The following is a 15,931-nucleotide window of genomic DNA, read 5'->3' as shown; positions in this document are numbered from 1 at the left end:
TAATATACTCTAATTAAAAAAAAAAAAAAGGTTGGCTATACTCTTGTTTCTTTTTCTTTCTTGGGTGCCATCCTTGGCTACTTGTTAATCTCACGGTTTTGTCTTGCTTTGTTCTGATTTTCACATTTCAGTGTATTTTAGATAAGTTAAGGAAGTGTCCACTACTAGTTATAACTACTGCAAAATGCAAGTTTTGAACAACCATGGTTCTAATGCAAACTGTTACTATGTAAATCATTCATGGCCATTAGGATCAAGAGTGTATCCATCAATCAGTACAGCTGCAGGCCGGCTCCTTCCTGAAAATACTTAGTGACATTTAAAAGTGTTCACCAGCCTTACCCTCTCCTGCTTAACAGCATTTTATTGACCCCATAGCCATAGGGGGGAGAAGCAGATGAGTAATTCCATTTGTCTTAATGAAGTCTGGCAACTATGAGACTGTAATGAGGGGGGAAATGATATGCTTTGCAAGCTAAATAATAATCTATCCAAATGCAAGTAAGGGTTCCCCATTCAAAGGAAGGTGCCAGAGAAAGAAACTGAGCCCAAAAGAGAGAAAGAGAGAGAGAGAGTGAGAAAGCACACTGATACGTTGAAACAATTTTTTTAAAAATCCATTTTTAAGTTCTGTCCATTAGAGAACTCCCCCATGAATCCTTGATGGTTGATGAAAAATATAAAGCAGCAAAAGAGAATATTTTGCCTGGTTCACAATTTGCATGCTTCTAAGTATAACGTCCTTGGCTTGTTGGAAGAAATTTTGAACTGCTTCACTCTAACATTTAAAAAGATCAAATTTACCTTTTATAAAATGAGATAATGTAGGAGAACCCACTTTGAAAATGGCCAGACACTATTCTCCCCTTCATTTGTTCATCCAGGAACTGTGTTTAAGTGATTGAATCAAGTTCTCTCACTTGATTCAAATACTCAGTTTGTTTGGGGATGGCTGGTATTTATTGAAAATATTAAAGTAAGTCAGACTTCTTGGCTTTTTGCTAGCACTACAGCAGGCATGGCATCTCATTTTGTGTACGTATTTTTTTCCCTTAGATTCCACACCTACCTCACGTTTTCCCTTTGGTTGAAAAAAGCCAGAAGTAGAAAGAAAATAATCATCAGTTTGGCAATTGTTTCCTCTGTTAATGGGCTCCCAGTGACGTTGAGGAGTGGCTGGGGTGGGAGCCCCATGCATGGCAGGACCCACCTCATCCTTCCTCTCCTTCACTCACCCAGAGAGCGCTGCATGTGGACTCCAAGCCAGTCATGCGGCCCCTGTTTGAATTTAATACCAGATCATCTATACTTTTCCTACTGTCGTGTTAAATAAATAGACTGTAAGCGAAGACTCAAGGCCATGTTTTCTATAACGTCTCTACGGCTGATTGGCCCCATTTGGTGGACACCAGAAACCATCCTTGACCGTTTCATAGAGCCGCAGTGCTGGTCACGGGGGAACAAGGAGAAATGTCAAGGCTTGATGAGCACCGGTACCTCCATACCCACAGTCAGGGCGTCACATTAGAACCCTCGCTTGCCAAAGGTCACGTGGGGCTCATGAAGGATTTGCAGGGGAAGGCATGTCTCCTTAGTGGCCGAAACACAGAATCAAGTCACCTCGGAGCTTTCAGTCCTTGGGGAGGAGCTCATACAAAAGGGGAGGGAGGGATGGAAAGGGACAGCAGCTGAGTGATCTCAACCGTTTGAAGTGGGACATAAGCGGTCAGGGGGCTCGTGCAAAATAAACAAAACCTCATCAGTTTCTCACTCAGAGAATGTAAAACTGGAATCTTTCCCAACGGTGACTTAGAACCTGTGTGCAAAATCGCAGGATCTGAGAATACGCTTGGGATTCGGACTCCATTCCAAGGAGCCATCAACCAGAGATGTTCAAGAGACCCCAGCCAACAATCTTTTGCTTATAGAACTGTCTCAAAACAAGAATCTCACGCAAAGTGAGCTTTATTTTGCAAGTAATTACAATTCACTAAGAAAGCAAATGTCCATAATGCAGGCCCTGGGGTAAATAAAATGTGGCTCTGGGGACCTAGGGGCCCATTCTTCTCCCGTCCAAGGTCTGAATTATATGAGGTTATCAATCAGGGTCTCTTCTTTATGAGGTAGTAGTTCTCCCACTCATAATTCTTTCTTGATAGTTGGAGCTGTGAAACAGGAAAATGTCAATCCTGCTCATGTTGGTAGGAGCTGCAAAGGAGAAAAGGAAAATCAATTGCTGTATCCCCTTAGAATTCCTTTTTTGATGGAGTTAAGGTAAGTATAGTTAATTCGTTGTCAGTTTTCAATAGAATTATGGAACTAGAACACAGAATCTATCTCAGTTCATACTTCTAAATTATTTTCCCCTACACCAGCCCCTACAGGTGGCTTTCTACCCTATTTAGTGAGACGATCTGGATTACAGATAATGTTTATCCAACCACAAAAGACATTCCTGTGGAGTTAGATCGCCTGAGTTTGAAGTCTGACTCGAACGCACCTTATAAAAAGAAAGATTGAACTAGATGGTCTCTAAGACCCCTTCCACCCTAACAGATGACACATAATATACGAAGATTCCATTGCTCTTTCTAAACAAGCAAAAGTCAGTAGTCTTTTGAAGCAAAAGTGGTCACAAAGCAGAATCCTCGCAGGGCAGTTAGAGCAAAAAATGGCACCTCAACATTTTCAAGCCACAACAGACTTAAGGGAGAAAACAATGACTAAAAATATTTTTTTGCCCACTTCAGAGTTTGGGAGGCCTAAAATGTGTCTCTTCTGATTAAACACTAAGTCATCATGCTTGGATTGCCTACAGTCATCTTGAGGGTGGCTTAAACGTATTTTACCAAACTATGGGTACTTAATCTGGTGAGATGAGTTGGGAGTAGCCAGGTGGGGATGGAAAGGTTTTGCCCTGCCCATCTTCATCTCTCTAACTCTGCCCCCTCCCTCTCCCATCACCTGCTTCCAACCTCCTCACAGTACAGCTGTGACTGCTAAGCTCTCTGCCGACCATGTTTCAGATGGTTTTCTGGGGAAGAGCAAATGGTTTCTTTTAACAGGTAGTGAAAGACATTTTAGTTTTAACATAATGAAAGAATATATTGATACTATTCTCATTTTGCCACTTTTTGAGGAAGACTCTCAGCCCAAGAACTCTAAGCACATTATCAAAGCTCCCAGGCTCTTCCATTGGATAGAAAGGCTCCATGTGTTTTACAGAGACACAGGAAATATCCGATCTGTCCCCATCATCAGACAAGCAAAACTAAAAGAGTAAACACTGGGCTAGGGCCTGAGAAATTTATCTAGGCATCCTCCAGCCTGAATTCTAGAATGATGTCTCTCCAGTCTGAAAGATTTCTAGATAAGAGATGCCATCACTTGGCTTCAGTGTTCTCTTATTTTTATTTAACTGCAATTCCTAATTAGCGGTCTACAGACTTCTCAGTGTGTATTATAAAGGACCATCAGGGACTTCCCTGGCGGTCCAGTAGTTAAGTCTTAGTTTTCCAATGCAGGGGGTGCGGGTTCGAGCTAAGATCTCACATGCCTCGCGGCCAAAAAACCAAAACATAAAACAGAAACAATATTGTAGCAAATTCAATAAAGACTTTAAAAATGGTCCACATCAAAAAAATCTTAAAAAAAATAAAGACCATCAAGTCCCCTGTCCCCTTATGTCCCACTTCAAATAGAATGCCTGTTAGAACATTCCCCATGCAATGAGTTTAATCAGCATTTGTAGCCTCTCTCTCTCTTTTCTGGGTTCTACTAAAAAGCTGAACCCTGACATTTATTTTGGAAAGAAATTCCAGAAATAAAGGTGGGAAACTAGATTCAAGCAAGTAAGAGGGGAAAGCCAATCCCAGGGCACATCGGTGAGTTAGTCACCATTGTGAACAACTGGGATGCAGTCCGTCTGGGAAACCTCAGGAGGAGCTTTGTAAATAAATGTATTTCAGAATTGACAGCCCAGGGGAGAGAAGGGAGAAGGGGCCGGAGTAGCCGCAGCGAGTGTTAACTCCCTTGCACTTCCAGCTTTGCCCATGATTTGGAGTGGCTGAGTAAGTCCCCACAGACAGCCACAGAGGTGGCAAAGAAGCCAGTGGTGCAGAAAGCAAGAGCTGCTTGGTGAAGCTGATGGAAGGTGCTGTCAATCACACCCGACCGTAGCCGGTTGCTACAGCAAAGGCTGGAGTAATAAGGTGAGTTTGTGAGATGCCGAACAATAGGCATCTGGTAAAATGGTCATATTTGGCTTAAATGTTGGCATCACTTTAGCCTCTAAACCAACGTTGGCTACACATCCAACCTATTAGGTTAGCTTGAAGCTCTTCTCCTTTCCTCCACTGGGAGCTGGGCAGAGCCAAGGCAGTGTTGGGTCATGGTGCAATGGAAGGGAAGAGGTGGCACATGAGAAGCAGGTAAAGGCCCTCTCACCTGTATGGCTCAGTTTAGAGTCCTCCCTCCTTTGGCGTTTGCTTTTTGATTTCTCTAACGAGATTGAGCCCTTCTAGGACTTGATTAAGGGGAAATCACTTGACAGGGACATGGGCTGTCTCCCACCTCAGCGAGCCTCCTTGACCTGGGAAAGCCCCATGAGAGCCCAAAATGAGGCCAGCGGCGAGGGGCCATCCCCCAGACTCGGTGGCCACCTTAAGCCCAAGCAAAAGGCACCCTGGTGGCTCTCCTAGGTCCTAACTTCTCGTGAATGCAGGTCCAGCAAAGGGGTTGGCAGCCAGAACTCATTTAGGAATAAAAAAGTTACATTTGCCTGGCATTTTCTTTGCACTTGTATCTCCCACGGGAACCTGGGGCTGAACAACGAGGTATCTGTCCTCATGGAAAACAACCGACTGAAAATTGAAATGTTCAGATATTTCACCTGTTTCTTTCCATCTCTAACCCACAACTGGCAGTCCTTTCACTAATGGAAGATTGGGCTAAGCATGCTTACGTAGAACATAGACAGACTGCATAGGGAACATACACAATACAGATATAAACATTATAGATTTGCATTTGTGTGAGAGCATCCAGAAGGAAGACCATGAATTTTATTATTCTGGAATTCACAATATTAAAAGATAGTATTTTTCATTTTTCCTTTGTACTGCTGAAAATAAATACAGGTTGAGGAAAGAGTAACATATGAAAAGAATAATTAAGGGTCAAAGAAATCTCATTAATCAGAATATCCCCTTGCCCATCTTTTCTACAATTAAATAAATGGGCATAGCAATGGGTCCTCACCATGCTATTGGTCAAGGTCCCATCTCTTTATGGCATCAGGCAATAGACATGGCAGCAATCACTGAATATGCAGGAGTCTTGGTTATGCAAAGAGGCCAATGTGTCTTTTTAAATGGGCAGAATAATAATTTCCCGTTGATGAAGGACTTTACAATTTGGCGTGTCTGCCTGTGAGGAAGGCTAAATTGTGTTTATGCGTGATTTTGTGTCACAGGATCCTGCCTTTAAATATGAGTTCCTCACATGACCCATAATCCACTGCCTCGCTCATTATTATTCTCTGCACCTGTTCTCCATAACCCAGAGTTTCCATCCCAGTTGCCATGTTCTAAAGCAAGCCCAAGCCTATCCAACCAATCACTTCTCCCTGCAAACCCCAGACTCCACTTCCACTCTAACCTTGACCAATTTCTCTCCTTTGCATTCATTATTTAGTGAGCAACCAATATGCGGAAAGTCATGTGCTGGCAGCTGGTAAGAAACAGAGGTAAGTAAGATGCATTCCCTAGCTTTGAGGCATTTACCAACGCATAGAAGAAATGCACTTTTGAGCAAATGCATTATAATACCAGGAAAAAATACGCATAAATTGCTATAGAAATATTGAATAAAGAGTGACTACTTCCAACCAGGGTGACAGGAGGCTTTGTGGGGGACAGAGCATGCCAACTGTAATCTAAAGGCTGAGTAGGATTCTCAGAGGCGGGAAAAGTGGGGAGGGCATTCCAGATTGAGAGAACAGCTTGAGGAAAAGCAAGAAGGTGAGAAATTGCATGGTGGGTTCTGTTGTGCTAGAAGATTATAATGAAACCAAACAAAGCCAGCTTGTGCAGGGCTTCGAATCCCTTGTTAAGGAGCCTGAACATCTAAACGACTCTCTAGTTAATAAGAGCTAAGAAAAAATTTTGAGGAGGAGAATGGCAGGATCTGACCTGTGTGTTAGGAAGATAATTCTAGCAGCGCTGCAAAAGGAGGACTCGAAAGACAAAAAAGAACCCGAGAGACGTGGTAGGTTCAAATATCCTGAACTGAAGGCATCATGTTCTCCCTTAAATCTGCCCCTTAAGCATGTGTTCTTTAGACCAATAAGGGCACACCCACCCTCCAAGTTACTTGAGCTCCAAAACTTGGGGTCAACTTTGCCTCCTTCTGTCTCTCCTCTGCCTTTCTCTTCCTCCCTTGCTTTGGACGCTAATCCATCAAATTCCTGCTCATTTTATCTGCCAAGACTTGTCTGAATCTCTCCTGTCTTTTCCCCTCTTCACATCTTGGCGCAGGTCCTCGGCATCCTTGCACAATAATTTCCTCTCTGAATAGGACCAGTCTTGGGTAGAAAAGCCTGTGAAGAAAGTATTCTAGAGATCAGAAGAAAGTTCGTGATCAGACTTGTAGACACAAAGGTGGTATTTGGAGCCAGCGGCAAGGGTGACAACACGATGGCGGCAAGAGCAACAACAACAAAGGCACCAAAGACAGAACCCTGGGAGACACCAACTTTACAGGAGGAGGAGGCCACACAGGAGACTGAGGAGCAACGATCAGAGAAGTCACGGCCGAGCACAGCGCTTAGTAGGAGCCGCGGGAAGAGGGTCACTTACATGAAATTGCACAGAAGGATGAGGAGGCTGAGGTTGAATTGCACAGCCTTTACCGATTTGCTGGTCCTTGGTGATCTTTCAGGATGCAGTGTCAGTGACAGGTTGGGGGTGGGAGCCAAATTCCAACAGGTTAAAGAATGAATTGATGGTGAGCAGCTGGTGACATGGAGAAAAGTCTACTCTTGTATTAAGTTTGGTAGTGAAAGAAAAAAAAAAATCATGCGTGCCTCGTACTTGCCCACAGATGTCAAATCATCCCTTCCCTCTCAGGGAGATCTAACCTGTCCCATTCCCTACTTCACAGTCCTTCGAAGAGAAGAGAAAGCTGCTAACCTTACAATCCCAGCCATGCTCCAAACCAATTTTCCTCATCATTTTTGGTACAATTCATCCTGTGAAGTGCATGTGGTCTGTCTTCATACCATCCCAGCTCTTGCTATCGGCCTGGACCAGTTTCTGTCAGTCAAAGACATCTGCAGGAAACGGGCTGCATGGGTAAAATTTAGTAGTACTTCTCCTAAATACAAGAGTCTGGAGAATTGCAAAAAAAGAAAAATGGTCAAGGGATGGAAAGCCACCCCCGCCACTACTGTGGCCAGAATGATAAAATAATAAGGATTCCAGTGTGAAAAGATGAAGGCTTAGAAAGGAATATGATAGGTCTCTTAAACGACATGATGGAGGGACTTCCCTGGTGGTCCAGTGGTTAAGACTCCATGCTTCCACTGCAGGGGGCACAGGTTTGATCCTGGTCGGGGAACTAAGATCCCACACGCAGTGCAGCCCGGCTAAAAAAAAAAAAAAAAAGAAAAGAAAACACATGATGGATATGGCCAGAAAGGACAGACTCAGCCACCAAATTCCAGAAGATTAGACCTCAGGGGTAAATCCTGAAGCTTAAAAGTGATTGTTTATGTTGGAGCCCTTGTCTCATGCTACCCTGACTGTCATTTCCTGATGCGTTGCAAACCCCACCTTTGTGGAGAGCAGTGGGTCTCCAGCCCTTCTAGGATGCACACCACTCAGCTGGGGTAAAAGAGCTACAACTCAGCGATCCTCCCCGTGCCTGCTGCCAACTCGCCAACAGGAAAAAAATAACCCTCATCAGACATAATGGAAAGAAGGGTACAGGGTTTTATGAGCTGGAAGTGAAATAATCTGTTTCTTATTAAATAGCATGAGAAAATTATTAATTCATGCCAGAAACACAAATATAAATATTATCATATTGAAAGCGTTTATTCTGAAGGAGACCATCTGGCAATGCCTCTCAGACCACACTTTGACAAGCAGAGTGTATGTGTCACCCTGGCGGGCTCTTCCATTAAAGCAGTGAATCCAGAGGAAGTGAAGATGGAAGGGTTTTTAAAGGGGAGTACTTTGCAGTAATGACATCTGCTAGATACTTATCACATGTTTCTCTAGAGGTGGGCCAGCTTGTACAAATGTTATTATATGAAAACTTAAATGTTCAAAACAAGGGGTAGTGATTATTTCAGAATCTCTCCCCTTAAAATTGGATTCTCTTCTTGGGTACCAAATTCCAGAAGAGTATATACCTGCAAATGTATAGAGCATTCATTGTTTAACATAAATGTAGGAGGGAAGATGAAGGAAAATGTAGGAAAGAGAAGACACAATTATAGATTAACCAAAAATTGAAAATACAGAATCCTGAAAATACGAAGTAAATGCATGGTTCTTTTTGGTAAAATACAGTTTTAAAAACCTCACACTGTCACTTTTTTTTTTTTTTTTTTTTTTACTTTTGGTTGTGTTGGGTCTTCGTTTCTGTGCGAGGGCTTCCTCTAGTTGCGGCAAGCGGGGGCCACTCTTCATCGCGGTGCGCGGGCCTCTCACTATCGCGGCCTCTCTTGTTGCGGAGCACGGGCTCCAGACGCTCAGGCTCAGTAGTTGTGGCTCACGGGCCCAGTTGCTCCGTGGCATGTGGGATCCTCCCAGACCAGGGCTCGAACCCGTGTCCCCTGCATCGGCAGGCAGATTCTCAACCACTGCGCCACCAGGGAAAACCCTGTCACTTTTTTGCAGGAAGGCAGGGGGATATCTATAATTTGGAAAACATCCCCCTCTCTGGAGACAGATGGAGAACTGCTTACACACAAAGTGGAGGAAACCCTGCACTCCAGAAAAGAAGAAATGCTGATGGCAGCTTGAAGAAATGCCTGATTCCCTTGAGGATCCACGTGGACCGTTTTCATCTGCCTGCCCTACATTCTCAGAAGACTCTGAGCTTAATTTTGCTCACATCTTCTGCCTTCACTTGCTCCAAGGTGCTACTGTTGGTTGAATATCAGTGCTGTGTTGGGACCTTTCCCAAATCTCTCTCCTCTATGTCACAAATCAAGTCCAATGGGTAGTCCTAGAGAATCTCTGAAGAACAATTCCTCAGTCTAGAATAACGGGGGTCAGCAGAGCCGACCCTGATGGGCTTTCAGTACTTGAGAGTTTATTCCCATCTTGGCCCTAACCCAAGAACACCAGGCATCCACCTACCAAAGTTCAATCGCTACATATGGAGTCATCTGAAAAGGGCCACATGACACATCAAAACGATATTAATAGGATATACTCCATTCCTACTTACTTAGGCCTGTCTCAAATGCTAGTGAGAATGCCAGCATCTATCAACGAGGAGCTCCGTATCTGTCAGGGGTTTTGAGGCTACATGGTAGTTGGGGTTACTCAAGCCCTAATTACCCTTTAGTTAGGAGAGTGAGTAATTCAGACTACACTCTCTTCTCTTACTGTCTCTTCATATCAAACACTTTAGTGTGTATATTAGAAGTCGGAGAAATGGCCCCCATCCAATCCAAATCTCCTAGGAGAATTTGGAACCTCAATGTTAACACCTGTATTCCTCATATTTTTAAACGTTTAATAACCATCTTTAGTCCTTTTCAAAAGGTAAGACACGCACATGATAAATAAAAACCAACCCAATGATTATGTTTCAGGAAGAATAATTGTGTTTGCATCTTCTGCTTTTCCTTTGCTCAAAGATACTCTGGGTTGAGCCTTTCCTAAATCTCTCTCCTGTATGCCACATACAAACTCCAATGGGTGGACTGAGAGAATTTATAGAATGAATTCCTCAGGCTAGAATAGTAAGCTTCTGGGGGTGGGGGGGTGAGGCGGGGGATGGCAGAGCTTCATACACCAGAACTTAAGCCAAGGGTCCTGACCTGCTATAAGTTTGGTCACTGTTCTGCCATCTTTGTCCAAATTTATGATCTATTCAGGACAGCTCATATAGTGACAAATTAGATTACAGGAATGAGAGAACAAACTATTTGCCTATGCTTCTTATAAGCTATTAGTCATAAAAAGGAATATTTAGGTAGGTAGATGAAGCATGAGTAAGAGAGAGAGAATGAGAGTTACAGAGAAATGGCAGGAATTTGGAGCATCTAATTTCATTTCCTCATTATATAAAAGAAGAAACTGTGGCATGTACGGGGTGGGGGAAGGTCAGAGAGGGGAGAGAGAGACAGAATGAAACAAAGATATTTGCTTAAAAATTTATAAAAATAATAATTTTTTCTATAAGTCATATTAACCCAAGGTGGTCTTATGGTTCAGTTTCAGCATCAAATCCCAGAAAAACAGTCCCACAGAAAAAAATATAATTAACAGCAATTCAAGTCTTAGCCTCTCCATAAAACACCAAGGAAGGGAGTACATTCTTGATGTATATCCAAAGATCTTAAAGATCTTCTTAGGACATTTTCTTCACCTCACTGACAATGAACTCCTCCAAACCTACTCTTCTCACTCTCTCTAGAACCCCTTAAAGTTCTGCCCAAAGTTCAGGCCACACAGTCACTTCTCTCTCCTCCTCAGAACTTTTATATAGATCAATTTAACCTTCCCGGTTTATTCCGCACCACCCCACATCCTAGAACTAAAGGTTTGGGCCTTCAGATTGAAAGAGCCTATCAGTATCAAGGAGGATAAACTTAAAAAATAAACTTACAGGGCTTCCCTGGTGGCGCAGTGGTTGAGAATCTGCCTGCTAATGCAGGGGACACGGGTTCGAGCCCTGGTCTGGGAAGATCCCACATGCCACGGAGCTACTAGGCCCGTGAGCCACAACTACTGAGCCTGCGCGTCTGGAGCCTGTGCTCCGCAACAAGAGAGGCCACGATAGTGAGAGGCCCGCGCACTGCGATGAAGAGTGGCCCCCGCTTGCCGCAACTAGAGAAAGCCCTAGCACAGAAACGAAGACCCAACATAGTAATCAATCAATCAATAAATAAATCTTAAAAAAAAAATAAAATAAAAAAATAAACTTACACATAGAAACATCATAATAAAACTCCAGAACATCAAGGTGAAAAAGACAGTGCTAAAAGAGTCTACAAAGGAGTGAGAGTCAGATCAACCACAGAAGTTTCTAGAAAATAATGGAACAATAGCTTAGAAATGCTCAGGAAAAATGAATTTGGACTTAGAGTTCCGTAACAAGCCAAACTAACACTGGAGAGAGATGAAAATAAACTCTCAGGAAAATTTATTATCCACAGACACTCTCTGGTGGAGAAAGGAGAAGAACAAAGGAAAACCTACCAGAGAATGTACTCCAGCCAGAAGAAAAATGAATCCAAATGATAATGAAGGGGTAAAGGAGAATATATTTGTTTTTTATTTTTGTAATTAAAAAGTAACTTTTGAAAAGATTGGGGAGAAAGAAAAATAGGAAATACAACTTAATTCTTGACTTTTATATCCATTCCATTTTACCTTTGTATAATATGTCATTACAGTTTACAAAATGCTTTCAGATAAACTGTCAGTAGCCATAATCACAGGACCTACAAAGATATGTTTTAAGAGGGACCATGTTGGAACAAATAATAATTCCAATAAAACCTGGAATTGCCCTTCCTGAGGGTGGTAATTCTCTTCTTGCCATGGAAGCTGACTGCCTTGCACCAATCATCATGATGACAATGACAGTGGCTCTGAGGAGGGGCGATGAATGTCAGGTTTAGTAGACTGTTTTTCTTACTCTGCCTACCAAGTTGGACTAGATTATGAATTGGTAGGGAAGGAGCTCAACAGAAGTTAAGAACTATAAAATTTCAGACCAGCTGATGCACTGAAAAGGGACTCGTTAGACGCTCAGGCTATGAGGGCTGGGGACTGGAAACCTCTCGCTGCCAGGATGTAGCCAAAGGGACCCACTCTGTGCAAGAGGCCGGCTAATAAAAGATCTTAGGCTCCACAAAGTCTTCTGTTGAGAGGTCTATGGTGCTATTGCCTATGATGACACACACGATGAATTTAGGGCTTGGAATCTCTCGCTTGAACTTTTTGACGCCATCCTGGTGTGTGCCAGAAAAAGAGCAGCTGTCGAAAAGCAAACATTTTCCTGTCTCTAAAAATAAAATGCTGGCAACACTTCAGACCCCTGTGCCAAGATCTGGCCCTTCCCAGGATAAACAATAGGTGGCTAAGCTGATCAGAGGCAGGCACTGAGCCCTAGGTCCAGCCTGGAATGCCTAGGTGCGGCCATGTGCAGCTGTAAAGCTAGAAGCCCGAGGGGGCCCTCCCTTCTCCACAGCTGATGGAGGGCAGCTCCAGCCCCCCAGCCAGGGACCAGCTGCAGCAGACTTGGGTTACACCAGAAACCTTGACGCAGCTGAGGTCATAGAACTCCCACCAACCCCTGCCCTCACAGCCCTGGGGTGCACGGTGACGGATCTGAGGGCCTGTGAGATCCCGTCCAGAGAAAGTTCCCTACGAAGGAAAGTTTCATAAGGATCTATCTGCATACATCACTCAGGGCTGTGGCCATCCCCCGTCAAAACCCATCATGCCCAGCTGACAGCCCTCACCTGCTAGGCACAGGCCCCATAAACCACCTTAGCGTGGAGATGCTATAATAACTCATCCTTCCCACTCTAATTCCCTCCCAACTCGTCAAATGCTTCTACAGCCCCTGTGCCTTGTCATTAGGGTTCAAATCTTCCCTAGACCATAAGCTTGGCTTTTTGCTGGTTTGGGGAGTTAAAAGGGCTAAGAGTGGGTTAGGGGAAGAGAGGGACTAAATACAGCAAATATTTGCAGACATAATCACTCCAGAAACATGCTTCAGTGGAACAGAGTGTAGGGCCCACCCAGATGACGGATGTCACTCACCCAAGTGTCATATCATAAATAAAACTGAATGAGCCCATTCTCCTGCGGAACCAGAGTGACGCCTGTTCACACTATAAATATTTATGTAGTCATGGTCCTTAAAAGACTTTATTTTTCCAGGTAAGTAGACTTTAATGAAAAAGTTAAGCAGAGCTTTTCCTGCCATTACGGAATAGTCGCTGCAGCTTTTCAACGGGTATTCCACGGAAAGGAAAAGAAAAAGAAGAAAGGAGAAAAGGAAAAAAATAAGGCTCCTTCCCAGGAGGCTGCTGCTTGGGGATCTCATTTATGCCAGCCAAGGTTCATTCTCATTCAGAAAGTGACCGCCGTCAACAGGGTGGCAGAAACCAGAAGAAGCTCTATGGGTCTCCTTCAGGCCAGGCCTGTGTAATGAAGGGAGCACAAGAAGATACTTGTCACCCAAGTTCAGACCCCTCCCACCACCTCTGCCAGGTGAGACCGTCTCCTTATTGCTCTCAGCTCTCTCTGCCTGCCTTAGTAACAGAAACAATGTACACCTCACCCCATTACTCTGCTCACTGGAGAAGCATTCTCAGAACGTGAGGATGTGCGTCTGGGTGTCTGGGAGTGTTCATGTAAAGTCCACCACTCCTGCTTTTATCTGCTCCTGATTGCATGAAGCAGGGCACCCCAGAAACCCTGCCAGCATCTGACCCGCTTTTCCTGCTCTCTTCACCTCACACCCACCGCCAAGAGCAAACCCCCCTTGGACTCCCAGCAGTGCTGTCATTCTCCCCTCCTCCAAGGCACTGTGGCAATCCTGCCACCTGGAGCTCCGGAGCCATTGTCTCCACAACAGTTCATGCTAATTTTCATGTCACTTTGCAGTTTACTCATCTCTTCAATGTACCAAAACCCTAGCCCAAGTCCACCAAGCCAGTTGCTTTCCCAGGGCTGGCCTTCTGCCCGGGCTCCCTTCCCCTCCAAACCTCAGGGTGGCCCCTGCTATGTCAGCCTGAACTGGCCTCTCTGGGAAAATTTGATGATCGTTTGGTTCTAGTCTCGGGAAATCTTGTTTCACAAGGAACAAGAGTGTTTGGTTTTGTGCGATGAGTCACAGGCCGCCTCGACCATGCCTATCTGGGGAGGCTGGGGCTGCCATGTATGGTCCTCGCACTGTGCCACCCACCTCTCCGTGTAAGTCGCAGCTCTTTGCCAGGACAGCCTGAGTCATAAAACTCAGCACATTCCTTAAGCGTTGGATAGTCTTTCCTTGCTATTACTTTGCTTTTGTTTTATGCAGCACCTGGTTTCATTTTAAAAATTCAAATAAAATCTCATGGTCGGGGCTCGGGTGGGGTGGGGGGGATAGGAAGGAAAGAAAAAAAGAAGGGAGTGAAGCCTAGGTTAGGGGAAGGAAGAGGAGGCTGTAACTCCCCAAATAGGCAAGACCCAGAGCAGGACAGAGAGTGAGGGGCAGAGTAAAAGGCAAGGGAGAGAGAGAGAGAGACAGGGAATGTGCTAGAATTGAACTGAATTTGATCATTTTTCTGTATGTGATAAAGCACATGATGTCACTCTCCTCCCCAAATTAGGCCCCAGGTCTCAGTTAGTCCTTTACTCATAAACCATGGGAACTTCCGTAAACCCCTACACTTTCTGAGTCTCCTCAATAAACTGACAGACTTCTTTTTGACGAATTCTAAGGAACTTTCCAGTTATAACACTATGATTCTACGAACCTATCTGTTCCCTTTTTTCTTAGACCACAAACCCCAACCCATGTGTATGGGAATATTTTTCCAGAGGCTAACATTTGTTTTTTGTCTTTAGGGGGCAGAGGAATGGGGGACAGCAAGGGAGAAGGTGTAGACCCAACTGTATAAATGTTTCTGGCCAAACTGAATTTCTGTGGCCAGGTTATTTTGTAAAAGCATCTGTAAAGCTGTTCACACTGGGGTTTAGAATTTAAAGAGTATTCTATTAAGCTATGCTTTGCATTCCGGAAAAAAAAAAACCAAACACAAACACTGAAAGAAAGAATGAATAATACCTATTAACATAGAGAACCGTGCTTTCTTGGAGTAGTAAAACGTATTAATTACAGCACAAGACCAGGACCGTTAGGTATTTAGACCTTCAACAGAGGCCGTCACCTCCCTCTGCCCGAGATCCTCTCCACGAGGCTGGCCAGGGCAAAACCCTGAAGGTTTCTGAGTGGCTCCAAGGCAGCATTCCAAAGCACGGTTTGGAGACCTTAAAAAAACCATACGAAGGGATCCCGGGTATCAGACCAGATGGTTTCCCGGGAAGGTATTTAGCCTAACTTGGGCTAAAGAACAAGAATAACCACTAGGAGGTTTGGGAAGGGGGCGGGTATGTAGGGGTGGTGGTGCGACTTTTAATTACCTTTTCTATTTAACAGAAATCATACCGAGAAGGACGGCTTGATAAATGGGAGTAAACGGGGCACCGGGCAGAGAGCCGGGCGCGGGCGCGAAGGAAGAGGTGTAGCAGGAGGCAGCTACTTCCGTAACCACACGTGGTTCGGCGTCCCCCGGTGGGACAGCAGCCGCGGAGGCCCTTCGCGCCGGGACAGCGGCGTTGCCTTCCCGCACGCAGGGTCTCCGCGCCCTCCCTCCAGCGCGCTCGGCGCGGGCGGGGGCAGCGGGTGGGAGGATGGCGGTGGGAATGCAGGGGGAGGAGGGTCGCAGAGCCGGAGGAGAAAGAGCAGGAGAAGGCGGCGGACACTAGATCCGGCGGGGGGAGGAGGATCTTGGAGGGAGGAGGAGGACCTGCGGAGAGGCAGAGGGGAGCGGACGGGAGGAGCCGGGAGACGAAGACGGCGGCGGGGAGGGGCCGGGCCGTGGGCGGGGCGGGCCGTGGGCGGGGCTTATGGAGGCTCGAGGCCCCTCCGAAGGGAGCCGAGGCGAGAAAGGCCGCGACTCGCC

This window comes from Eschrichtius robustus, chromosome 4 (assembly GCF_028021215.1).
Source record: "Eschrichtius robustus isolate mEscRob2 chromosome 4, mEscRob2.pri, whole genome shotgun sequence".
Classification (NCBI taxonomy): Eukaryota; Metazoa; Chordata; class Mammalia; order Artiodactyla; family Eschrichtiidae; genus Eschrichtius; species Eschrichtius robustus.
Note: the sequence above shows the minus strand (reverse complement) of the source record.